Below are 27536 nucleotides of genomic sequence, written 5' to 3'. Positions count from 1 at the left end.
TTATAAAAATTCATATTTGCAGAATAACTACAAAATTTTCAATAAAAATGACATTTTTGTCAAAATATGATTTGTATGGCCACTTTTTTATTTTTTGTTTCTTAATGGCAATTATTTAAAGGTTTTCCGTGAACATATGCTTCTGAACATGAAAATATCATATTACGGGTCGCAGGGGCAGCAGTCTAAGCAGAGACTGCGGAGAAAGCACATTTCAGCCACCTGTATCCGGGATCTTGTCCTTTCGGTCATGACCCAGAGCTCATGACCATAGGTGAGAGTAGGAACGTAGATTGACAGGTAAATCGAGAGTTTCGCCTTGCGGCTCATCTCTTTCTTCAATCTCCCGTTCCACTGTTCCCTCACTCGTGAACAAAACCCCAAGATACTTAAACTCCTCCACTTGCGGAAGGAACTCTCCACCAACTTAAAGTGGGCAAGCCACCCTTTTCCGACTGAGGAACATGGCCTCGGATTTGGAGGTGCTGATTCTCATCCCAGCCGCTTCACACTCGGCTGGAAACCGTCCCAGTGCGTGCTGAAGGTCCTGGTCTGATGAAGCCAACACGACAACATCATCTGCAAAGAGCAGAGACGAAATCGTGTTGTCACCAAACCGGACACCCTCCGGCCCCTGGCTGCGCCTAGAAATTCAGTCCATAAAAATTGTGAACAGAACCGGTGACAAAGGGCAGCCCTGCATGCAACATGCACCGGTAACAGGTCTGACTTACTGCCAGCAATGCGAACCAAGCTCCTGCTTCGGTCGTACAGGGACCGAACAGCCCTTAGTAAAGGGCCCCGGACCCCGTACTCCCGGAGCACCCCCTACAGGCCCCCGCAAGGGACACAGTCGAATGCCTTTTCCAAATTCACAAAACACATGTGGACTGGTTGGGCAAACTCCCATGAACCCTCCAGCACCTTGTAGAGGGTATAGAGCTGGTACAGTGTTCCACGGCCTGGACGAAAACCACACTGTTCCTCCTGAATCCGAGGTGCTACTATCGGCCGTATTCTCCTCTCCAGTACCGTGGCATAGACTTTCCCAGGTAGGCTGAGAAGTGTGATCCCCCTAAAGTTGAAACACACCCTCCGGTCCCCCTTCTTAAAAAGAGGGACCACCACCCCGGTCTGCCATTCCAGAGGCACTGTCCCCGACCGCCACGCGATGCTGCAGGGGCATGTCAGCCAAGACAGCCCCACAACATCCAGAGACGAGGTACTCAGGGCGGATCTCATCCACCCCCGGTGCCTTGCCACCGAGGAGTTTCTTTACTACCTCGGTGACTTCAGCTTGGGTGATGGACGAGTCCACCTCTGAACCCTCAGCCTCTGCTTCCTTAATGGAGGACGTGACGGCGGGATTGAAGAGATCCTCGAAGTATTTCTTCCACCGTCCAACGACATCCCCAGTTGAGGTCAACAGCTCCCCACCTCCACTGTAAACAGCATTGGTAGGGCACTGCTTCCCTCTCCTGAGGCGCCGGACGGTTTGCCAGAATCTCATCGAGGCCAGCCGATAGTCCTTCTCCATGGCCTCACCAAACTCCTCCCAGGCCCAAGTTTTTGCCTTCACAACCACCCGGGCTGCAGTTCGCCGGTACCCGTCAGCTGCCTCAGGAGTCCCACAAGCCAACCAGGCCCGATAGGACTCCTTCTTCAGCATGACGGCATCCCTTACTTCCGGTTGCCACCACCGGGTTCGGGGATTGCTGTCCCGACAGGCACCGGAGACCTTACGGACACAGCTCCGAGCGGCCGCTTCGACAATGGAGGTGGAGAACATGGTCCACTCGGACTCAATATCTCCGGCTTCCCTCGGGATCCGGTCAAAGCTCCGCCGGAGGTGGGAGTTGGTCATATCATGGTATTTCATGAAATCTTTTACATTCACATTACACTTTTAATGATTTATTTGTGAAAATATGAACATTCATATTTTTACATTAACGTGTAAAAACTTGGTCATTTCACGTTTGGTCTAGTCCTGGACATCTTTAGAATGTCATACTGCCTTTTACAGTATTCATTAATCTGATCCATCATTCATTAATCAATCTCCACATTGTGCATATCTATTCCCAACACTTAGCTAAAGAAAATAAATTAAAAAAACTTTCCTTAAAACTGAGAAAGAATCGATCCTGTCCTCTTTACTACTGCTGACTTCTGTGTCATAGACTCAATCAAACGCCTAACTCTTTTGACCACCTTACCTGCATGAGTCCTAAAACTCTGTGTGTCATCTGGTACATGTGCTGACATGTCAGTAATATGATTAGTATTAGAGTCATTCACAGCCCTTACTTGCTGGTCTAAGTTACTAGGGTCGGAGTCTCCATCTACATCATACATTCAAACGGAACAATCTCCAGCAACCTCATTTGGATTACGGCATTCTGCGGTATTATCAGATTTTAAATCACTGTCAACAGACTCTTGACCCACAACTTCTCTCGGTTCATCAGACACCCACGTTCCCATCCTATCATCAGAACCATCCCCCTTAGTTGGATCGAACAGTTTCGACATGCAAGGTTTGGTCTCCGCATTCCCAGCACTTGACGGAACATCCTCATCTTGGGTTGGTTCAATAGGTAGAAAGCTGATGTCCAGAATTAGGTTGCAACTTTGGGATACGGCCAAACATTAACTGAAATGGGGCGTAACCAGTGGTTTCATTATACGCATTATACGCAAATGTCAGAGCCTGTATCTGCTCGGGCCATTTTTGTTTCTCCTTGAGAGGTTGCATACTGCCCAAAGTTTGATTGAACTGCTCTGTTACACAATTCCCCATCGGGTGGTATGATGTAGTGAGTGACTTCTCAACACCAGCCAATTTAGGCAATTCTGCATTGAGTGCACTTTCGAAGTTAGTCCCTCGGTCGGTATGAATACACAACTTTTGGCTATCTGTTTTGCTTTCTGGTTTGCGCACAGAAAAGCATGAGCCAACTTAGTAAAATGATCAGTAGCAACTAATACATCCACGGATCGTTGCTTGCTATCCTCAGCACACCAAAAATCCAAACACACCAACTCCATCTGTACTGAAGTCTTTATGCTCTCAAGAGGGGCTAGAGCAGATGGCTCTGGTGTTCTGGCCAATACACACCTCTGACAAAACTTGACATACTCCCTGATATCATACTCCAGCCTAGGCAAGTAAAAATGTTGTCGAGCTAACTGGAGGGTTTTTGAGTGTCCCTGATGTCCAGCAAGATCATGTACACTGTTTAAAGCCTTAGCCCTATGGCTTGATGGAATTACAAGTTGGAACCTTTTGTGATTGCTTAACGGATCTTTCAAAATGCGCTAAACTACTCAGTTTTGCAATTTCAACCTGTCCCATTGCTTAAGAAGAGATAAAGTTCCAGCGTCCATTCCAATCAGCTCTCTCCTTGATGGTCGTTTTTTCTGAGTCAAAAAAGAAAAATTTTTCGAGATTGATAAATCTGCCTCTTGATCTTGCCTGATTTTCTCTAAAGGGATTGTTGTGACATGGTATTACACCCAGGCGCCACCATATTCTGAATGGATTGGATTGTCTGCATGGCCCTCAGCTCGGTTACCCTTTCCCACTGATCATGAAGACCTAAAAGGGTTCTGACTGTATCATGATCGTAAGACACTGTATTAGCCAAGGGCGTTACATGGAGACTGTTCACTTGCAAACGAAAAGTGTCCTAAACCCCATCCTCATCAACACAGTCCGCTTCAGCAAGTATGTTGCCGTATCTCTCCGTGATAAGCCTACGACTCACTGTTGGAAAAGGATCACGGCTCAAGGCATCAGCTACAATGTTCTTGCGCTCTCCAATAAGCTCTCTTTCAGTTTAGAAAGGCCACATCACACTTAGGAGTCCAGTCAGTTGATTTCAACTTCCTATAAGTGCCTGCCCTAATCCCAGTTTTGATCTTTGCCTTTCTTTTCTGTCCAGCTGTCAAAGAAAACAACTGTTTGGCTATTGAGGAACAACTTGGGATGAAATGCTGATAATAGAGAATCATGCCCAAAACAGACTTAATCCTTCGGACAGATGGAGTACACCCATCCTCTTCCATGAGGCCCTCTTTTGACAATTTGGCTATGGCTTCAACCTTCGAAGGATCGACAGATACACCATTTCCGTCAATTACGTGACCTAAAAATTTTACAGATGTTTGCATGAAATGGCACTTTTTTGGACTTAACTTGAGGTTGTAATCCCTCAACCGTTGAAAGACTATCTCCAGCTTCTCCAACGCTGCCTTCTCATCAGGTGCAAACACCAATAAGTCGTCCAAATAACACAACAGGCTACTGAAATTCAAGTCCCCAAAGATACTCAGCATCATGCGCATAAAAGATGCTGGACTGTTACACAGTCCCTGTGGCATCCTTTTATACTCATGAAGGCCCACTGGAGCTGCAAACGCAGAGTATTTTTTATCTTTTACAGACATGGGGATGTTATAGAAATCTGATGTTAGATCCATAGTGCTGAAGAGAGTGTTTCCTCCTAAGGCAGCAAGGCAGTCTGATTGATGAGGAAGTGGGTGTGCATCCTTGATGGTTCTAGCATTCAGCCATCTAAAATCCGTACAAATTCAAAAAGCATATTCACTCACTGACTTACGGATTATTCCCTGCTCTTCCATTTCTGAGAGAACTTGCCGTAATTTTTGATAGTGAGCGGGTGGTATCCGACGGTACGGAAGTCGGAATGGACGCTCATCAGTTAGGCGAATGCGGTGAACAAAACCTTTGACCTCTCCGCAATCTAGAGCATGTTTAGAGAATACATCATTATAGTTCTCAAGCAGCTGCACAAGCCTGTCTTTTGCCGCATCGCTAGCAGAACATTAATCGATGTTGATGTCACCAAGGTCTACAGCCTTTAGTCTCTGCTTAAGATCACCAATGGCACCAGGCTGATATATACTCTCCGGTGCAGCCACCTGAGCCTGACTATAACCTTGTAACAGTTAAAAATCTTCCACAGCATGACATGGGAATACATCTGCCAACTTACAGTTCTTTTTTAAAGTGATCGGTTTGTCTGAAAGGTTGATAACTTTCAAAGGAACCCAACGATCTCCCCATAAAGGTGTTCCGACGCGGCCAATGATAATGTTCCGAGGCATAGTTCGGGAAGAAGTGGCCTCTACAATTACAGTGCTTCCTGGTGACATGGCAGTATTACTTGGCAACTTGCCCCAAACAAGGTGTTCTTTATTTTGCCACTAATGTGACTGCTTGAAAAAGCTTTACAGTCCCAATCTTATCGAGTGGGTCACTACCCCTCCAACAGCAAGTATTTGCCATAACCTCTAAAAAACGTTTGCATGATGAAGATGGCTCTGAAGCACTGTTAGAGAGAGTTCTCCAATGATCACTACTGGCTTTCATTTGACTCATTAGAAACTTTACCACATTGGTTCCAATTAATAAATCATCCTTTTGCCCTGGCACGACCAAGATTGGTACCAAGCATCTCACGCCATATACTTTAAGCTCGACTTCGTATATGCATTTCCGATTTGTTGCTTTACCTCCACATCCCACTAAAATTATTTCTTGTGTCAATGGTGTGGGCTTCGGGAACAAATTATCTCTGAGCATTCTGCTCTCTACTGCTTCACTAAAAGTACAAGCCATGGATCCAGAGTCCAACATTTGGAATTTATCGTTCACATAGACAGGTGCATAGATTAACTCATCAAATACTGCTGAGTATTTTTAGTAAAATGCATATTTACATTTACATTGTTAATATACATACATGAAAATTAACATCAGTCACATGGACACATTAATTAAGTGGCTCTACGTTCGAATCAGTTTCAAGCAATTACTAATTAGTTACCAATAAGACTAAAAATACCAAAGTTTTAACAGACGGACCAAATGAAGAATCTTCCAGAACCCGGAAGGTTGTCTTGCCTACTCTTAACAGCAAGACTACCCGAGTTCTCCTTACTCCCTGTCGGTTATCACGGACAAGTGCGAATTCACGTAGCAAATCTTTCACTTTTTATCCCCCAAATTTACTTAAATTTACATATTATTCTCTAATTTCTCCTCCTTACTACTTTACATACACCAATAATTTTGCAAGTTTTTGCATATCCCACCTTTTGCTTACGTATTTTCTGGTAAGTTTATACCTTTTCTTGATAAAATGTCACCCCTTTCCAGTAGGCCTCATTCACTTCCATACATTTCTAATTTATATGTACCGTAAACGTCTGATGGTGAACTTTCCTTCTTGTAAAAAATCCCCTGATCATGCATTTTACCACAAAACAACTAATCCTCCCCCGCAATTTTCACACCTTTTTTTGTTTTTTTCCTTCATTGCAAAAATTCCTTTGTCTTTTCATATACTGCCTAATCCCTTAATTCTCCCTTAGTACAATAGATTTAATTTTCTGTATCCTTAGCTTTGTATTAATTTAATTGATTTTTCCAGTATTCATCTTAGTTTGTGCTATTTCTACAATTTTTTATTCCTATTTTCTCTAAATGCATCTTTACGAACGAGTTTCCTGTCCTGAACTTTTTCTAAATCAAATCGTGCCTCTATCTTAACTACAAGCTTCCTTAGCGCTTCCTGTATTTTTGTGTGTCTTGGTTATTGAACATCTTATACCACTTGTTTTTCATCAACTTACAATGTGTAAGTTCTGTGCCTAATTCTTCCTTGCTCTTCTCTTTTTTAAAGATTTTGTACATTAGATAGATAGATAGATAGATAGATAGATAGATAGATAGATAGATAGATAGATAGATAGATAGATAGATAGATAGATAGATAGATAGATAGATAGATAGATAGATAGATAGATAGATAGATTTATTTTCCTCCTACTTAAGATTCTACTTTGATTCTATGCACGTTTAAGGATGGTGATAATATAATGTATTCTGCGCTTTTGTGTATATCTTTAATTAATTTTGCCTCTTTAAGCATGATTATTTGATCTTTATGAACTCTCTTCATACACCGAGTTCTCTGCGGAGCTGAGTATTATACTATATTAATGCTGAGTAATGGTTAAATGTATTAAGCTTGGATTTAAACTAATATAAGCAATGTTATATGTTAAGAAGCTTTAATGATATTGTTTTTGATTATTTTTATATTATTATGCTGTCCTTACCCTAAGCACTGTGAACCCTCATATACAAGATGCAAACCCAGCCATTAGGGAGGCACAAGCCAGTGCACCCTTAGTGCCGGTTCCCAACTTCGGATAAATGGGGAGGGTTGCATTAGAAAGGGCATCCGGCGTAAAACGTGGCAAATCGAATATGCGGATCACAAATAAGAATTTCATACCGGATCGGTCGAGGCCCGGGTTAACAACAACCGCCACAGGTATCGTTAGCCAACAGGGTACCGGTGGAAATTAGACTACTGTTAGCTGAAGAAAGAGAAGAAGAGGAGGAAGACATCTACAGAGACAGCAGGAAAAGGAGAAGTGTAGAAGAGTAGAGGATTGGGTTGGTACTATGACTGGTAAAGGGAGAGAGATAGCTGATATGATGGAGAGGAGAAAGGTAGATATGTTGTGTGTTCAGGAGACCAAGTGGAAAGGGAGAAAGGCCAGGAACATTGGAGGTGAGTTTAAACTGTTCTATCATGGTGTGGTTGAAAAGAGAAATGGTGTAGGGGTGATTCTGAAGAAAGAATACAGTAAGAGTGTAGTGGAGGTAGCTTCCTGTGACGTAGCTTCCTGTGTTTGACTTGTTTGCCGCGAGTTACGTGTTTGTATCTCTCTCGGCGTCTTTCAAACAAACTTTGCTATCTATCCATCCGTTTTTCCTCTTTTAATAATCCTTAATTGTTTTTGTCTTCCTGACTTGTGCCTGTAGTTAGTTAACTCGACTATAACTAGTGTTGTTTATATTTATTTTCTCTCACTCACATCTCTGTATAATAAATCTGTTCGTGACGATAAGCACTATGCCGGTTGTTTGTCTGCATTCGAGCACAGGTGAGGACTCGTTCGAGTTGCAAACGGTGGCGTTGGAGATGGAGGCATTGGAGAAACAGATTCGCGAGCTGCATGTAAAGCATGACCGGCTGCGAGAGCGGAAAGCGGCGCTGGAAACATCCCGGGCGGACGCGCACTCATCCCAGGTAAACTCCCGGGTTGAACCTAACGCTCCCAGCACATCAACTCCGCGTGCTTCTATGCCCAGGCCCAGCGCACCTACAACTCCGGCACCGGTGCAACATGGACCCTGGATGCGGCCGCGGCGGAAGAGACAAGCCAAGCCCCGATCGAGGACGTCTCCACCTCCACCACCGGCCTTCGAGATCTCGACCGAGAATCGCTTCGTCCCCCTCCGCGAGACGGAACGCGACACTGTTATTCTCGGAGATTCCATCGTCCGGCATGTCCGCGCTACCCGAGCTAAAGGTAAGGTGCACACTCGCTGTTTTCCTGGTGCTCGTGTTCTGGATGTCGCTGCGCAGGTACCCGCGATCCTGAACGAGAACTTCGGAGCGGTTGTTCTCCATGCCGGATCAAACGACACCAGGCTGCGGCAAACGGAGATCTTAAAGAGGGACTTCAGGATCCTGGTGGAGACGGTACGCAGCACATCACCCACAACGAGGATTATAGTGTCAGGACCTCTTCCCACTTACCAGCGAGGGGCTGAGAAGTTTAGTAGACTTTTAGCACTAAATGAATGGTTACAGTCATGGTGTCGAGAACATAAACTTCTCTTTGTTAATAACTGGAACTGTTTCTGGGAGCGTCCTAGGATCTTCCGCCCTGATGGCCTGCACCCCAGCAGAGTTGGAGCAGCAGTGCTATCAGATAACATCTCTAGGATACTACACACCATCTGACTGGTAAGACATCAAGAAATCTTCAACTATAAGAACACGCATACTACAGACCAAATAGTTACAAGTTCACACACAGCCCAGTTTATAGAAACCATATCTATTCCTCGGGTAGTAAAACCAAGAATTACATACACAAGATCCAGAAATAATCTTATTGCAGTTAAAACTGAAAAATGCCAGATAAACAAACACAACAAAGTTCTAAAGTTCGGTCTTTTAAACATTAGATCACTTGCACCCAAAGCACTGATTGTAAATGAGATGATCACAGAGAATAATCTCAATGCACTCTGTCTCACTGAGACCTGGATTAAACCAGGTGATTATATGGGTCTAAACGAGTCGACACCGTCAGGATATGTTTATAAGCATGAGCCCCGTCAGACTGGTCGTGGGGGGGGTGTAGGAACCATTTATAGTGCTTCTCTTAATGTTAGTCAGAGATTAGGATTCAGCTTTAAATCATTTGAAGTGCTCGTTCTTAAAATTGCACTTTCAGACATGCACAGAAAACTCGCTCTGGTCACCGTGTACAGACCCCCAGGGCCCTACGCTGATTTTCTTCATGAGTTTGCTTGTTTTCTCTCAGACCTCTTGATCAGCTTTGATAAAGTGCTGCTTGTAGGAGATTTTAATATTCATGTAGATGATGAAAACGATGCCCTAGGATTATCATTTGTCGATTTACTAAACTCTTTTGGAGTTAAACAAAACGTCACCAGACCAACCCACCGTTTTAACCACACACTAGACTTAATAATATCCCACGGAGCAGACGTCACTGATATAGATATTTTACCCCAGAGTGATGACATCACAGACCATTATCTCCTACTGTACACACTACCGGTAGAGCAGATTAACCGTGTTTCACCACGGTATCGACTTGGTAGGACTATTATTCCAACCACTAAGGACAGATTCATAAATAACCTGCCTGATTTATCTCAGTTTCACATTAAACCCATAACTGCTGATCATCTTGATGAGATGGCGAACAACATAGACCTTATCCTCACTAGCACTTTAGACACTGTTGCCCCCATCCGGTTAAAAAAGGTTCGAGAACAAGCACCTGCACCTTGGTATAATAGTCATACGCATGCCCTAAAGAGAACAACACGTAATCTGGAGAGAAAATGGAGGAAAACTAAATTGGAGGTATTTAGAATTGCGTATAAAGACAGTATGCTTAGCTACAGACAGGCGCTAAAAGCTGCTAGAGCTAAACACCTGAGCAAACTCATAGAAAATAACAAAAACAACCCCAGGTTCCTTTTCAGTACAGTCGCTAAATTAACAACAAATCAGGGATCTGAAAAATGTGTTCCATCACAGTTTAGTAGTGAAGACTTTATAAATTTCTTCACTGGAAAAATAGATAACATTCGAAAAACAATTGTGGCAGTTCAACCTCTGACAGCATCTCCCGACACAATCGTACTTACAACCCCACAACTACACTGTTTTACATGTATAGGACAGGAAGAGCTGTATGATGCTATTATGAAAGCTAAATCAACAACATGTCAGTTAGATCCAATTCCCACTAAACTACTGAAGGAAGTGTTATATACAGCTGGTGAGCCTCTTTTAAATATTATTAACTTCTCACTATCGTTAGGTCATGTCCCTAAATCCCTCAAGTTAGCAGTTATTAAGCCCCTCATTAAAAAACCTAATCTGGATCCAAGCACGCTATCGAATTACAGACCAATTTCAAATCTCCCATTTATGTCTAAGATTTTAGAAAAGATTGTCGCTGCCCAGCTATGTAACCACTTGCAGGAGAACAATATCTTTGAAGAGTTTTAGTCAGGTTTTAGGCCCCATCATAGCACAGAAACTGCTCTAGTTAAAATCACTAACGACCTGTTTTTAGCTTCAGACCAAGGCTACATCTCCCTATTAGTTTTACTAGATCTTAGTGCTGCGTTCGACACTATAGATCATGATCTTCTTCTCGATCGCTTACAGAATTACATCGGTATTCAGGGACAGGCATAAGGCTGGTTTAAATCCTACCTGTCCAATCGTTACCATTTCGTGGATTTAAATGGAGAGCTATCCAGGATAATGCTAGTAAATTATGGCGTGCCACAAGGGTCAGTTCTGGGACCCCTGCTTTTTACAATATACATGCTTCCATTAGGAAATATTATTAGAAGGCATGGAATTAGCTTCCATTGTTATGCTGATGATACCCAGCTATATATTTCATCCAAACCAGGCGATACAGCTCAATTAGCTCGCATAACTGAGTGTGTTGAAGAAATAAGAGATTGGATGACCCATAACTTTCTGCTATTAAATTCTGATAAAACGGAGATTTTGCTCATCGGCCCAAAAAATAGTACACAGAAGCTCCAGCATCTCAGCCTGCATTTAGACGGTTGTTCTGTAACTACTAGTTCAACGGTAAAAGACCTGGGAGTTATTTTAGACAGCAACTTATCTTTCAAAAATCACATCAATCAAGTTACAAAAACAGCCTTCTTTCACCTTAGAAATATTTCTAAGCTAAGAAATATGTTATCTATATCTGATGCAGAGAAGCTCGTCCATGCGTTTATGACCTCTAGAATAGACTACTGTAATGCATTACTAGGTGGATGTCCTGCATCATTAATAAACAAGCTTCAGTTAGTTCAGAATGCCGCAGCAAGAGTTCTTACTAGGTCAAGAAAATACGATCATATAACCCCAATCTTATCGTCCCTACATTGGCTTCCTATTAAGTTTCGAATAGACTACAAACTACTGCTACTCACTTATAAAGCACTAAATGGTTTGGCTCCCATGTATCTATCCAGTCTCTTAACACGCTACAATCCGTCACGCTCCCTGAGATCTCAAAACTCTGGGCTTCTAGTAGTTCCTAGAATAGCAAAGTCCACTAAAGGCGGTAGAGCATTTTCACATTTAGCTCCTAAACTCTGGAATAGTCTTCCTGACAGTGTTCAGGGTTCAGATACACTCTCCCAGTTTAAGTGCAGATTAAAAACATATCTTTTTAGCAAAGCCTACACATAACACACATCACACACATCACATCATAACCTTGTGCTCCAGAACATCTGATCACATGCACATTATCAACTTGTGCTGTTAATATCATGAACAGCAGCTACGCTAATTCCTCTCCACTGCTTCTCTTTCTCTCCCCATCCCAAGGCATCCTGAGGTTTGGCCAGCTCCAGTCACGTCCCACCTCGTGAAGATTATGGACCTATGGATGATCATGGAGAAGTAGATGCCGAGTGTTTAAAAGCCCTGGCATGGAGAAGCTGATGCTGGATCTATGATGATCACAAATTGTTCTGTATTGTTGAAAGATTTATGACCAAACTTTTGATGTCACCCATATGAGGATGGGTTCCCCTTTGAGTCTGGTTCCTCTCAAGGTTTCTTCCTCATATCATCTAAGGGAGTTTTTCCTTGCCACTGTCGCCACGGCTTGCTCATCAGGGACAAACGCACACCATTCACCTTCACTGTTGTTTTCTGTAAAGCTGCTTTGAGACAATGTCTGTTGTGAAACGCGCTATACAAATAAACTTGACTTGACTTGACTTGACTTGGAGGTGAAGAGAGTTTCTGATAGGGTGATGAACGTGAAGCTGGAAGTTGAAGGGATGATGATAACTGTCATCAGTGCCTATGCTCCACAAGTTGGCTGTGAGATAGAGGAGAAGGAAAGATTCTGGAGTGAATTAGATGAAGTGGTAGATGGTGTACCTAGATAAGAAAGACTGGTGATTGGGGCAGACTTTAATGGGCATATGTAGGTGAAGGGAACAGAGGTGATGAGGAGGTGATGGGTAGGTATGGTTTTAAGAAGAGGAATGTAGAAGGGCAGATGGTGGTAGATTTTACTAAAAGGATGGAAATGGCAGTGGTGAATACGTATTTTAAGAAGAAGGATGATCATAGGGTGACCTATAAGAGTGGAGGAAGGTGCACACAGGTGGACTATGTTTTATGCAGGAGATGCAACCTGAAGGAGATTGGAGACTGTAAGGTGTTGTGGGGGACAGTGTAGTTAGACAGCATCGGATGGTGGTCTGTAGGATGGTTTTGGAGGTGAAGAAGAAGAGGAGGCGAGTGAGGACTGAAAGAAGAATAAGATGGTGGAAACTGAAGGAGGAAGAGTGGTGAGGTTTAGGGAAGAGGTCAGACAGGGGCTCGGTGGTGGTGAAGAGGTGTTGGATGATTGGGTAACAACTGCAGGAGCTAGAATGGTACTTGGTGTGACATCTGGAAATGGAAAGGAAGACAAAGAGATGTGGTGGTGAAATGAGGAAGTGCAGGAGAGCATAAGGAGAAAGAGGTTGGCAAAAAAGAAGTGGGATCGACAGAGTGACGAGAAAAGTAGGCAGGAGTACAAGGAGATGCAGCAGCAGGTAAAGAGGAATGTGGCGAAAGCCAAGGAAAAGGCATATGAGGAGCTGTATGAGAGATTGGACACTGGGGGAGAAGAAAAGGATTTGAACCGATTGGCCAGGCAGAGGGACCGAGCTGGGAAGGATGTACTGCAAGTTAGAGCAATAAAGGATGAAGATGGAAATGTGTTGACTAGTGAGGAGAGTGTGTTGAGAAGGTGGCGGGAGTATTTTGAGCAGCTGATGAATGAGGAAAATCAGAGAGAGAGAAGGTTGGATGATGTGGAGTTGGTGAAGCAGGATGTGGATAGGATTAGTAAGGAGGAAGTGAGAGCAGCGATTAAGAGGATGAAGAGTGAAAAGTCGTTTGGACCAGATGACATACCTGTAGAAGCATGGAGATGTTTAGGAGAGATGGAAGTGGAGTTTTTAACCAGATTGTTTAACAAGATTCTGGAAGGTAGGAGGATGCCTGAGGAATGGAGAAGGAGTGTGCTGGTACCGATCTTGAAGAATAAGGGAGATGTGCAGACCTGCAGTAACTACAGGGGAATTAAGTTGATCAGTCACACCATGAAGTTATGGGAAAGAGTAGTGGAAGCCAGGCTGAGAAAAGAGATGACCATCTGTGAGCAACAGTATGGTTTTATGCCGAGGAAGAGCACCACAGATGCCTTATTTGCTTTGAGGATGTTGATGAAGAAGTATAGAGAAGGACAGAAGGAATTTCAATGTGGATTTAGAGAAAGCGTACGACAGAGTGCCAGGAGAGGAGTTGTGGTGTTGTATGACGAACTCAGGTGTGTCAGAGAAGTATGTAGGGTGGTGCAGGACATGTATGAGGATAGTGTGACAGAAGTGAAGTGTGCAGTAGGAACGACATACTGGTTCAGGGTGAAGGTTGGACTGCATCAAGGATCGGCCCTGAGCCCTTTCCTGTTTGCAGTGGTGATGGACTGGTTGACGGATGAGGTCAGATAGGAGTCTCCCTGGACTAGGATGTTTGCGGATGTTATTGTGATTTGTGGTGAGAGTAGTGAGCAGGTTGAGAAGAGCCTGGAGAGGTGGAGATATGCGCTGGAGAGAAGTGGAATGAAAGTCAGTAGGAGTAAGACAGAGTACATGTGCGTAAATTAGAGGGAGGGCAGTGGAGTGGTGCGGTTACAGGGAGAAGAGGTGGAGAAGGTGGAAGAATTCAGGTACCTGGGGTCAACAGTGTAAAGAAAAGAGTGCAGGCAGGGTGGAGTGGGTGAAGAAGAGTGACAAGAGTGATTTGTGTAGTAGGGTATCTGCAAAAATGAAAGGGAAAGTTTATATGACTGTGGTGAGGTGTTGTATGGATTAGAGACAGTGGCATTGAGTAAAAGACAGGAGGCGGAGCTGGAGGTAGCAGAACTAAAGTTGTTAAGGTTTTCGTTGGGAGTGACGAGGATGGACAAGATTAGAAATGAGTTCATTAGAGGGACAACCCATGTAGGATGTTTTGGTAACAAGATGAGGGAGGCGAGATTGAGATGGTTTGGACATGTGCAGAGGGGGGACATGAATTATATTGGTAGAAGAATGCTGAGGATGGAGCCACCAGGTAGGAGGATAAGTGGAAAGCCAAAATGATCCAAAACGCAGCTCCATGACTTGTGTTCAATCAGCCCAAGTTCTCCCACACCACCCCACTGCTGCGCTCCCTTCACTGGCTTCCAGTAGCTGCACGTATCAGATTCAAAACACTGATGCTTGCCTACAAGGCCAAAATTGGACCAGCCTCAGTGACCCCATCACATCTTGCACTGCACCACGCTGTCTGAAATCCTCCAGTACTGCTCGACTGCTACCTCCTTCTCTCAGAATGAGAGGTAGGTACATTTCCCCTAGATGTCCGTACAGCAGAGTCCCTGACTATCTTCAAGCAACGACTGAAGACCTACCTCTTCCTGAAATACTTAAATTAGCACTTCCAAGCTTGTATATTTATATTAAGTTTGTAATCTTGCCTACCAGTGTAGATTTATTCATTACTAGAGACTCAAAGCACTTTTGTACGTTGCTCTGTATAAGAGCGTCTGCTAAATGCCGCAAATGTAAATGTAAATGTAAATGTAGCCTGCAAGGACCACATGAGTAGCCTGCGGGTCTTTTCTAAAAATAGCTGTTTCCTACTTTGTTAAATCATTGTTGATACTTATGAGAAATCATTACCATGATCAGTGTCTTCACATAGATAAATATCATTAATTATTAATAATAATATATATTCATTCATTCATTCATTCATTTTCTCCCGCTTATCCGTAATTCGGGTCGCGGGGGCAGCAGTCTAAGCAGGCCCCCGCCTTCGACTGCTACCCAATCCTCACAGCACCGTCCCTTACAGTCCCTCCTGCAGGTGGTGAGCCCACAGGAAGGCGGCCCCACGTCACTCCGACGTCAAGAACCTTGATATTTCCCTCGTAAGGGACCCCTGGAGCATAGAGGGTTAAGGGCCTTGCTCAAGGGCCCAAGAGTGGCAGCTTGGCGATACCGGGGCTTGAACCCCAGACCTTCCGATCGGCAACCCAGCGCCTTAACCGCTGGAGCCACCACCATGTTATAATAACATATAATTAAAGGTAAATTGAGCAAATTTGTTATTTCAGATCAAAATGAAAACTGTGTCTATCAAACTGGTAGCCCTTCACATTAATATTACCCAAGAAGTAGCTTTCAGTTTCAGAAAGTCTGGTGACCCCTGCTCTATATATAGGCAATCCGCCTCTTCCAGGGCCATATCTAAAAGATCGGGCTTACAAGAGGTCTCTTGTTCAATGTGTTTAAGGCAATCCTGTGCGTCGTCAAAACCATAAGTCTAGCAGAGTCTAGCAAGTCTAGCAGATCACGCAGCGTTACTACAGCTGAATGCGGCTGAGAAGAAGGCTTAATAATTACGTTTTCTGTTGCCAAGAGCGTGATTTCATAACCAGATCTACGTCGTGCTGTCATATCTTTTGTGTTGAGGTTATGTAAAATAGCTGTTACCCGATGTGAGGTGTACAGAATCAAAGGATGTGACAGCACTGTTTTCTCAGCATCAGACCATCAGCAGCCACTGCACGCATGCATGAGGGCAACCATTGTGCTATGTTGTCTAAAGATTTGGAAAGAAATCTGGGCAAAATCTGTCACCATGTTCCTGGGCTAGAATCCCTGCAGCCGTACCACCAGGTTCATGCAAATAAAGGTGAAAATTATGAGTATAAAATGTAATATTTTAATAAAAAGACATTTAAAAAACTTTTTTATAAAAGAAAGTCAGATTTTTTTTCAAACCATTGTTTGTCATCACATTTTGCAGTGAATAGTTGCACTTTCAATGGTTTTTAGTTAATAATTCTTATGAATATGAACAGTCAAAATTTCACAATAACTTGTAAAAACGATTTGTCATATTATATTTTTCATTTAATGTTTGCACTTTTTTTTTTTTACAGTTTTCATGAAATGATTCTAATGAATATAAAAAGTCACATTTTACCTATTAATTTCATATATATAATAGAAAAGTCATTTTTATGTCAAAACATGATATATCATGAAACCTTTTTCGTTCATTGATTGCACTTTTTTTGGTTATGAGTGTAAAATTTAATATTTTAATAAAAACAATACAAAACAAAGTTTTATCAAACCATTGTTTGTCATTACGTTTTGCGTAAATTTTTTGCACTTTTAAAGTTTTTTAGTTAAATTATGCTTATCAATATGAAAATGTAAATTTTTACAATAATTCATATTTTTATGAAAAAGTTACTTTTTTAAATTAAATAATGGTTATGAAAATGAAATGTAATATTTTAATAAAAACAATTTGGTATTAAAAAAAACTTTTTAAACCATTGTCATCACGTTTTGCGTAGATTTTGTGCACTTCTAATGATTTTTAGTTAATTGATGCTAATGAATATGAAAAGTCATATTTTTCACTATAAATAAAAAAAAAAATTAACTTGTCATTTGACGTTTTTGCACTTTCAACGGTTCGTAATTAAATGATGCTTATGAATATGAACTCATATTTTTCACATATATAATATCTCATTAAAAACATGTAAAATTATCATGGGCAAATGCATGCTGCTTGTACAAAAACGCTTGGTTCGAAAAACCGCTTTCTCTTCGTCCTAGAAGCCTGAGACTTGCGGAATCGCGTTTTCAGCGGTTATGAAACTCATTCTTGACAGCACGTAGAAGGCTTTGCCCAATATTGTGCTGTTGTTTCGATTTTAATGAATTATGACTTTATAACCCATTTTCATTCACTTTTTGCAGTTTAAAACAATTTTTATGAATTATGAATATTAAAATTCATTTTTTTAAATAACTATAATATTATTGTGAGAAATATTATATTTTGGTCATGAAATGTTTTGTTATATTATATCTTATCATAAACGTGTAAAATTATCATAGGAGAGTGCATGCTGCTTGTACAAAAACGCTTGGTTCGAAAAACCGCTTTCTCTTCGTCCTAGAAGCCTGAGACTTGCGGAATCGCGTTTTCAGAGGTTAAGAAACTCATTCTTGACAGCACGTAGGAGGCTTTGCCAAATATGTGCTGTTGTTTCGATTTTAATGAATTATTTATTTTTTGTCTTGTCTTTTTCGTTTACTTATCGCAGATTTGATCGGTTTTTAATGAAAATTTGCTTATGACTATGAAAATTCTAATTTGACCAATAATAATCATATTTTTATTTTAAAAAAAGGATATTGTTTTTAAACCACCGTTTGTCATGTATCATTTTCGTTTAGTCTTGCACTTTTTAACGTTTTTACATTCAATAATGCTTATAAATGCGTTGAATTTTTGCACTTTTTACGTTTTTAGTTGATGATGCTTATGAATATAAAAAGTCAAAATTTTCTCAATAACTTGTTAAAACTTGGTCATATCACATTATTTATTAACAGTTTTTCATGATATTTTTAGTATGAATATGTAAATGTATATTTTACCAATTAATCTCATTTTTATTTGAAAAAAGTTATATTTTTCTTAGACCAATGTTTTTTTTTCGCTTACATATTGCACTATATTTTCTATTAAATGATGCTTATAATTATGGAAATGTATATTTTCATAATAACTATAAAAAATGTTTTATGAAAAAGTCATATTTTTGTCAAAACATGAATTGCAGTCACTTTTTTAAAGGTTTTCCAATGTTTTATATTTTCACAATTACTCATATATTTATAGTAAAGGTTATTGTGTTTTTTTTAAGAAATTATGTTTATGAATAAGAAATTATATATTTTAATAAAAACATTACATCTTATGTAAAAAAAATAATTTTCAAACCATTGTTTGTCATATCTTGTTTTACATTGAATTTTAGAAAGTTTTTTTACCAATATTTCCTAAAATTATTCTAATAAATATGAGAATTTATACTTTTAAAATTAATTTCATATATATATATATATATATATATATATATATATATATATATATATATATATATATATATATATGAAATAAATTTTTTATTTTTTTTTTCTCAATGTTTTTTAATGTAAGTTGTTTGCTTGCATATTGCTCTTCTTAACAGTTTTTTTTCTATGATGCTTATAATTATAAAAATTCATATTTGCAGAATAACTGCAAAATTTTCAATAAAAATGACATTTTTGTCAAAATATGATTTGTATGGCCACTTTTTTATTTTTTGTTTCTTAATGGCAATTATTTAAAGGTTTTCCGTGAACATATGCTTCTGAACATGAAAATATCATATTACGGGTCGCAGGGGCAGCAGTCTAAGCAGAGACTGCGGAGAAAGCACATTTCGGCCACCTTTCGGTCATGACCATAGGTGAGAGTAGGAACGTTGATTGACTGGTAAATCGAGAGTTTCGCCTTGCGGCTCATCTCTTTCTTCAATCTCCCGTTCCACCCTTCCCTCACTCGTGAACAAAACCCCAAGATACTTAAACTCCTCCACTTGCGGCAGGAACTCTCCACCAACCTGAAGTGGGCAAGCCACCCTTTTCCGACTGAGGAACATGGCTTTGGATTTGGAGGTGCTGATTCTCATCCCAGCCGCTTCACACTCGGCTGCAAACCGTCCCAGTGCGTGCTGAAGGTCCTGGTCTGATGAAGCCAACACGACAACATCATCTGCAAAGAGCAGAGACGAAATCGTGTTGTCACCAAACCGGACACCCTCCGGGCCCTGGCTGCGCCTAGAAATTCTGTCCATAAAAATTGTGAACAGAACCACACTGTTCCTCCTGAATCCGAGGTGCTACTATCGGCCGTATTCTCCTCTCCAGTACCGTGGCATAGACTTTCCCAGGTAGGCTGAGAAGTGTGATCCCCCTTAAGTTGGAACACACCCTCCGGTCCCCCTTCTTAAATAGAGGGACCACCACCCCGGTCTGCCATTCCAGAGGCACTGTCCCCGACCGCCACGCGATGCTGCAGGGGCATGTCAGCCAAGACAGCCCCACAACATCCAGAGACTTGAGGTACTCAGGGCGGATCTCATCCACCCCCGGTGCCTTGCCACCGAGGAGTTTCTTTACTACCTTGGTGACTTCAGCTTTGGTGATGGACGAGTCCACCTCTGAACCCTCAGCCTCTGCTTCCTCAATGGAAGACGTGACGGCGGGATTGAGAAGATCCTCGAATTATTCCTTCCACCATCCAACGACATCCCCAGTTGAGGTCAACAGCTCCCCACCTCCACTGTAAACAGCATTGGTAGGGCACTGCTTCCCTCTCCTGAGGCGCCGGACGGTTTGCCAGAATCTCATCGAGGCCAGCCGATAGTCCTTCTCCATGGCCTCACCAAACTCCTCCCAGGCCCAAGTTTTTGCCTTCACAACCACCCGGGCTGCAGTTCGCCGGTACCCGTCAGCTGCCTCAGGAGTCCCACAAGCCAACCAGGCCCGATAGGACTCCTTCTTCAGCATGACGGCATCCCTTACTTCCGGTTGCCACCACCGGGTTCAGGGATTGCTGCTTTGACAGGCACCGGAGAACTTACGGCCACAGCTCCGAGCGGCCGCTTCGACAATGGAGGTGGAGAACATGGTCCACTCGGACTCAATATCTCCGGCCTTCCTCAGGATCCGGTCAAAGCTCCGCCGTGGATCTCCAGCACCCTCATTTGGATTACGGCATTCTGCGGAATTATCAGATTTCAAATCACTGTCAACAGACTCTTGACCCACAACTTCTCTCGGTTCATCAGACACCCACGCTCCCATCCTATCATCAGAACCATCCCCCTTAGTTGGATCGAACAGTTCCGACATGCAAGGTTTGGTCTCCGCATTCCCAGCACTTGACGGAACATCCTCATCTTGGGTTGGTTCAATAGGTAGAAAGCTGATGTCCAGAATTAGGTTGCAACTTTGGGATATGGCCAAACATTAACTGAATTGGGGCGTAACCAGTGGTTTTATTATATGCATTATACGCAAATGTCAGAGCCTGTATCTGCTCGGGCCATTTTTGTTTCTCCTTGAGAGGTTGCATACTGCCCAAAGTTTGATTGAACTGCTCTGTTACACCATTCCCCATCGGGTGGTATGCTGTAGTGAGTGACTTCTCAACACCAGCCAATTTAGGCAATTCTGCATTGAGTGCACTTTCGAAGTTAGCCCCTCGGTCGGTATGAATACGTGTCGGGAAGCCATAGCCCAAAAAAACATGTTCCCACAAATCTGTTTTGCTTTCTGGTTTGCGCACAGAAAAGCATGAGCCTTCTTAGTAAAATGATCAGTAGCAACTAATACATCCACGGATCGTTGCTTGCTATCCTCAGCACACCAAAAATCCAAACACACCAACTCCATCAGTACTGAAGTCTTTATGCTCTCAAGAGGGGCTAGAGCAGATGGCTCTGGTGTTCTGGCCAATACACACCTCTGACAACACTTGACATACTCCCTAATATCATACTCCATCCTAGGCAAGTAAAAATGTTGTCGAGCTAACTGGAGGGTTTTTGAGTGTCCCTGATGTGAATTACAAGTTGGAACCTTTTGTGATTGCTTAACGGATCTTTCGAGATGCACTAAACTACTCAGTTTTGCAATTTCAACCAGTCCCATTGCTTAAGAAGAGATAAAGTTCCAGCGTCCATTCCAATCAGCTCTCTCCTTGATGGTCGTTTTTTCTGAGTCAAAAAAGAACAATTTTTCGAGATTGATAAATCTGGCTCTTGATCTTGCCTGATTTTCTCTAAAGGGATTGTGGTGACATGGTATTACACCCAGGCGCCACCATATTCTGAATGGATTGGATTGTCTGCATGGCCCTCAGCTCGGTTACCCTTTCCCACTGATCATGAAGACCTAAAAGGGTTCTGACTGTATCATGATCGTAAGACACTGTATCAGCCAAGGGCGTTACATGGAGACTGTTCACTTGCAAATGAAAAGTGTCCTAAACCCCATCCTCATCAGCACAGTCCGCTTCAGCAAGTATGTTGCCGTATCTCTCCGTGATAAGCCTACGACTCACTGTTGGAAAAGGATCACGCTCAAGGCATCAGCTACAATGTTCTTGCTCCCAGCAACATGCTTAAGATAAAAAGTGTAAGCAGCAAGGTTTGATACCCAGCGTTGTTCACAAGCATCGGGTTTAGCTTTAGTTAGTATATAAGTGAGTGGATTATTGTCTGTCCATACCGTGAACATGTGTCCTTTTAACCAATGGCAAAATATTTTACATTCACTCCACTTCAAGGCTAGAAACTCAAGCTTATGTGCTGGATACCTCTTTTGAGAGTTACTTAGAGTCTTGCTTGCAAATGCAATGGGGTGTGCTTTCTCCTCCCCAGCCGATATCTGTGATAGCACAGCCCCAATGATGCATCAGTTGACAAAATTAACGGAAGAGAGAAATCAGGATGTGCTAGAACCACGCTCTCCAATAAGCTCTCTTTCAGTTTAGAAAGGCCACATCACACTCAGGAGTCCAGTCAGTTGATTTCAACTTCCTATAAGTGCCTGCCCTAATCCCAGTTTTGATCTTTGCCTTTCTTTTCTGTCCAGCTGTCAAAGAAAACAACTGTTTGGCTATTGAGGAACAACTTGGGATGAAATGCTGATAATAGAGAATCATGCCCAAAACAGACTTAATCCTTCGGACAGATGGAGTACACCCATCCTCTTCCATGAGGTCCTCTTTTGACAATTTGGCTATGGCTTCAACCTTCGAAGGATCGACAGATACACCATTTCCGTCAATTACGTGACCTAAAAATTTTACAGATGTTTGCATGAAATGGCACTTTTTTGGACTTAACTTGAGGTTGTAATCCCTCAACCGTTGAAAGACTATCTCCAGCTTCTCCAACGCTGCCTTCTCATCAGGTGCAAACACCAATAAGTCGTCCAAATAACACAACAGGCTACTGAAATTCAAGTCCCCAAAGATACTCAGCATCATGCGCATAAAAGATGCTGGACTGTTACACAGTCCCTGTGGCATCCTTTTATGATCATGAAGGCCCACTGGAGCTGCAAACGCAGAGTATTTTTTATCTTTTACAGACATGGGGATGTTATAGAAATCTGATGTCAGATCCATAGTGCTGAAGAGAGTGTTTCCTCCTAAGGCAGCAAGGCAGTCTGATTGATGAGGAAGTGGGTGTGCATCCTTGATGGTTCTAGCATTCAGCCATCTAAAATCCGTACAAATTCTTAGATTACCGTCTTTCTTCACACTAAAACAAGAGGCAAAGCATATTCACTCACTGATTTACGGATTATTCCCTGCTCTTCCATTTCTGAGAGAACTTGCCGTAATTTTTGATAGTGAGCGGGTGGTATCCGACGGTACGGAAGTCGGAATGGACGCTCATCAGATAGGCGAATGCGGTGAACAAAACCTTTGACCTCTCCGCAATCTAGAGCATGTTTAGAGAATACATCATTATAGTTCTCAAGCAGCTGCACAAGCCTGTCTTTTGCCGCATCGCTAGCAGAACATAAATCGATGTTGATGTCACCAAGGTCTACAGCCTTTAGTCTCTGCTTAAGATCACCAATGGCACCAGGCTGATATATACTCTCCGGTGCAGCCACCTGAGCCTGACTATAACCTTGTAACAGTTAAAAATCTTCCACAGCATGACATGGGAATACATCTGCTAACTTACAGTTCTTTTTTAAAGTGATCGGTTTGTCTGAAAGGTTGATAACTTTCAAAGGAACCCAACGATCTCCCCATAAAGGTGTTCCGACGCGGCCAATGATAATGTTCCGAGGCATAGTTCGGGAAGAAGTGGCCTCTACAATTACAGTGCTTCCTGGTGACATGGCAGTATTACTTGGCAACTTGCCCCAAACAAGGTGTTCTTTATTTTGCCACTAATGTGACTGCTTGAAAAAGCTTTACAGTCCCAATCTTATCGAGTGGGTCACTACCCCTCCAACAGCAAGTATTTGCCATAACCTCTAATAAACGTTTGCATGATGAAGATAGCTCTGAAGCACTGTTAGAGAGAGTTCTCCAATGATCACTACTGGCTTTCATTTGACTCATTAGAAACTTCACCACATTGGTTCCAATGAATAAATCATCCTTTTGCCCTGGCACGACCAAGATTGGTACCAAGCATCTCACGCCATATACTTTAAGCTCGACTTTGTATATGCATTTCCGATTGGTTGCTTTACCTCCACATCCCACTAACATTATTTCTTGTGTCAATGGTGTGGGCTTCGGGAACAAATTATCTCTGAGCATTCTGCTCTCTACTGCTTCACTAAAAGTACAAGCCATGGATCCAGAGTCCAACATTTGAAATTTATTGTTCACATAGAGAGGTGCATAAATTAACTCATCAAATACTGCTGAGTATTTTTTGTGAAATGCATATATTTACATTGTAAATATACATTCATGAAAATTAACATCAGTCACATGGACACATTAATTAAATGGCTCTACGTTCGAATCAGTTTCAAGCAATTACTAATTAGTTACCAATAAGACTAAAAATACCAAAGTTTTAACAGACAGACCAAATGAAGAATCTTCCAGAACCCGGAAGGTTGTCTTGCCTACTCTTAACAGCAAGACTACCCGAGTTCTCCTTACTCCCCGTCGGTTATCACGGACAAGTGCGAATTCACGTAGCAAATCCTTCACTTTTTATCCCCCAAATTTACTTAAATGTACATATTATTCTCTAATTTCTCCTTCTTACTACTTTACATACACCAATATTTTTGCAAGTTTTTGCATATCCCACCTTTTGCTTACGTATTTTCTGGTAAGTTTATACCTTTTCTTGATAAAATATCACCCATTTCCAGTAGGTCTCATTCACTTCCATACATTTCTAATTTATATGTACCGTAAACATCTGATGTTGAACTTTCCTTCTTGTAAAAAATCCCCTGATCATGCATTTTACCACAAAACAACTAATCCTCCCCCGCAATTTTCACATCTTTTTGTGTTGTTTTTTTCCTTCATTGCAAAAATTCCTTTGTCTTTTCATATACTGCCTAATCCCTTAATTCTCCCTTAGTACAATAGATTTAATTTTCTGTATCCTTAGCTTTGTATTAATTTAATTGATTTTTCCAGTATTCATCTTAGTTTGTGCTATTTCTACAATTTTTTATTCGTGCAAACTATTCCTATTTTCTCTAAATGCATCTTTACGAACGAGTTTCCTGTCCTGAACTTTTTCTAAATCAAATCGTGCCTATATCTTAACTACAAGCTTCCTTAGCGCTTCCTGTATTTTTGTGTGTCTTGGTTATTGAACATCTCATACCACTTGTTTTTCATCAATTGACAATGTGTAAGTTCTGTGCCTAATTCTTCCTTGCTCTTCTCTTTTTTAAAGATTTTGTACATTAGATAGATAGATAGATAGATAGATAGATAGATAGATAGATAGATAGATAGATAGATAGATAGATAGATAGATAGATAGATAGATAGATAGATTTATTTTCCTCCTACTTAAGATTCTACTTTGATTCTATGCACGTTTAAGGATGGTGATAATATAATGTATGCTGCGCTTTTGTGTATATCTTTAACCAATTTTGCCTCTTTAAGCATGATTATTTGATCTTTATGAACTCTCTTCATACACCGAGTTCTCTGCGGAGCTGAGTATTATACTATATTAATGCTGAGTAATGGTTAAATGTATTAAGCTTGGATTTAAACTAATATAAGCAATGTTATATGTTAAGAAGCTTTAATGATATTGTTTTTGATTATTTTTATTTTATTATGCTGTCCTTACCCTAAGCACTGTGAACCCTCATATACAAGATGCAAACCCAGCCATTAGGGAGGCACAAGCCAATGCACCCTTAGTGCCGGTTCCCAACTTCGGATGAATGGGGAGGGTTGCATTAGAAAGGGCATCCGGCATAAAACGTGGCAAATCGAATATGCGGATCACAAATAAGAATTTCATACCGGATCGGTCGAGGCCCGGGTTAAAAACAACCGCCACAGGTATCGTTAGCCAACAGGGTACCGGTGGAAATTAGACTACTGTTAGCTGAAGAAAGAGAAGAAGAGGAGGAAGACATCTACAGAGACAGCAGGAAAAGGAGAAGTGTAGAAGAGTAGAGGTTTGGGTTGGTACTATGACTGGTAAAGGGAGAGAGATAGCTGATATGATGGAGAGGAGAAAGGTAGATATGTTGTGTGTTCAGGAGACCAAGTGGAAAGGGAGTAAGGCCAGGAACATTGGAGGTGGGTTTAAACTGTTCTATCATGGTGTGGATGAAAAGAGAGATGGTGTAGGGGTGATTCTGAAGGAAGAGTACAGTAAGAGTGTAGTGGAGGTGAAGAGAGTTTCTGATAGGGTGATGAACGTGAAGCTGGAAGTTGAAGGGATGATGATAACTGTCATCAGTGCCTATGCTCCACAAGTTGGCTGTGAGATAGAGGAGAAGGAAAGATTCTGGAGTGAATTAGATGAAGTGGTAGATGGTGTACCTAGATAAGAAAGACTGGTGATTGGGGCAGACTTTAATGGGCATATGTAGGTGAAGGGAACAGAGGTGATGAGGAGGTGATGGGTAGGTATGGTTTTAAGGAGAGGAATGTAGAAGGGCAGATGGTGGTAGATTTTACTAAAAGGATGGAAATGGCAGTGGTGAATACGTATTTTAGGAAGAAGGATGATCATAGGGTGACCTATAAGAGTGGAGGAAGGTGCACACAGGTGGACTATGTTTTATGCAGGAGATGCAACCTGAAGAAGATTGGAGACTGTAAGGTGTTGTGGGGGACAGTGTAGTTAGAGAGCATCTGATGGTGGTCTGTAGGATGGTTTTGGAGGTGAAGAAGAAGAGGAGGCGAGTGAGGACTGAAAGAAGAATAAGATGGTGGAAACTGAAGGAGGAAGAGTGGTGAGGTTTAGGGAAGAGGTCAGACAGGGGCTCGGTGGTGGTGAAGAGGTGTTGGATGATTGGGTAACAACTGCAGGAGCTAGAATAGTACTTGGTGTGACATCTGGAAATGGAAAGGAAGACAAAGAGATGTGGTGGTGGAATGAGGAAGTGCAGGAGAGCATAAGGAGAAAGAGGTTGGCAAAACAGAAGTGGGATCGACAGAGTGACGAGAAAAGTAGGCAGGAGTACAAGGAGATGCGGCAGCAGGTAAAGAGGAATGTGGCGAAAGCCAAGGAAAAGGCATATGAGCAGCTGTATGAGAGGTTGGACACTAGGGGAGAAGAAAAGGATTTTAACCGATTGGCCAGGCAGAGGGACTGAGCTGGGAAGGATGTACTGCAAGTTAGAGCAATAAAGGATGAAGATGGAAATGTGTTGACTAGTGAGGAGAGTGTGTTGAGAAGGTGCCGGGAGTATTTTGAGCAGCTGATGAATGAGGAAAATCAGAGAGAGAGAAGGTTGGATGATGTGGAGTTGGTGAAGCAGGATGTGGATAGGATTAGTAAGGAGGAAGTGAGAGCAGCGATTAAGAGGATGAAGAGTGAAAAGTCGTTTGGACCAGATGACATACCTGTAGAAGCATGAAGATGTTTAGGAGAGATGGAAGTGGAGTTTTTAACCAGATTGTTTAACAAGATTCTGGAAGGTAGGAGGATGCCTGAGGAATGGAGAAGGAGAGTGCTGGTACCGATCTTGAAGAATAAGGGAGATGTGCAGACCTGCAGTAACTACAGGGGAATTAAGTTGATCAGTCACACCATGAAGTTATGGGAAAGAGTAGTGGAAGCCAGGCTGAGAAAAGAGGTGACCATCTGTGAGCAACAGTATGGTTTCATGCCGAGGAAGAGCACCACAGATGCCTTATTTG

Source organism: Silurus aristotelis (genome assembly GCF_946808225.1).
Source record: "Silurus aristotelis genome assembly, chromosome: 27".
NCBI classification, from domain to species: Eukaryota; Metazoa; Chordata; class Actinopteri; order Siluriformes; family Siluridae; genus Silurus; species Silurus aristotelis.
The sequence above is the reverse complement of the archived record's forward strand: the minus strand, read 5'-3'. Positions refer to the sequence as shown.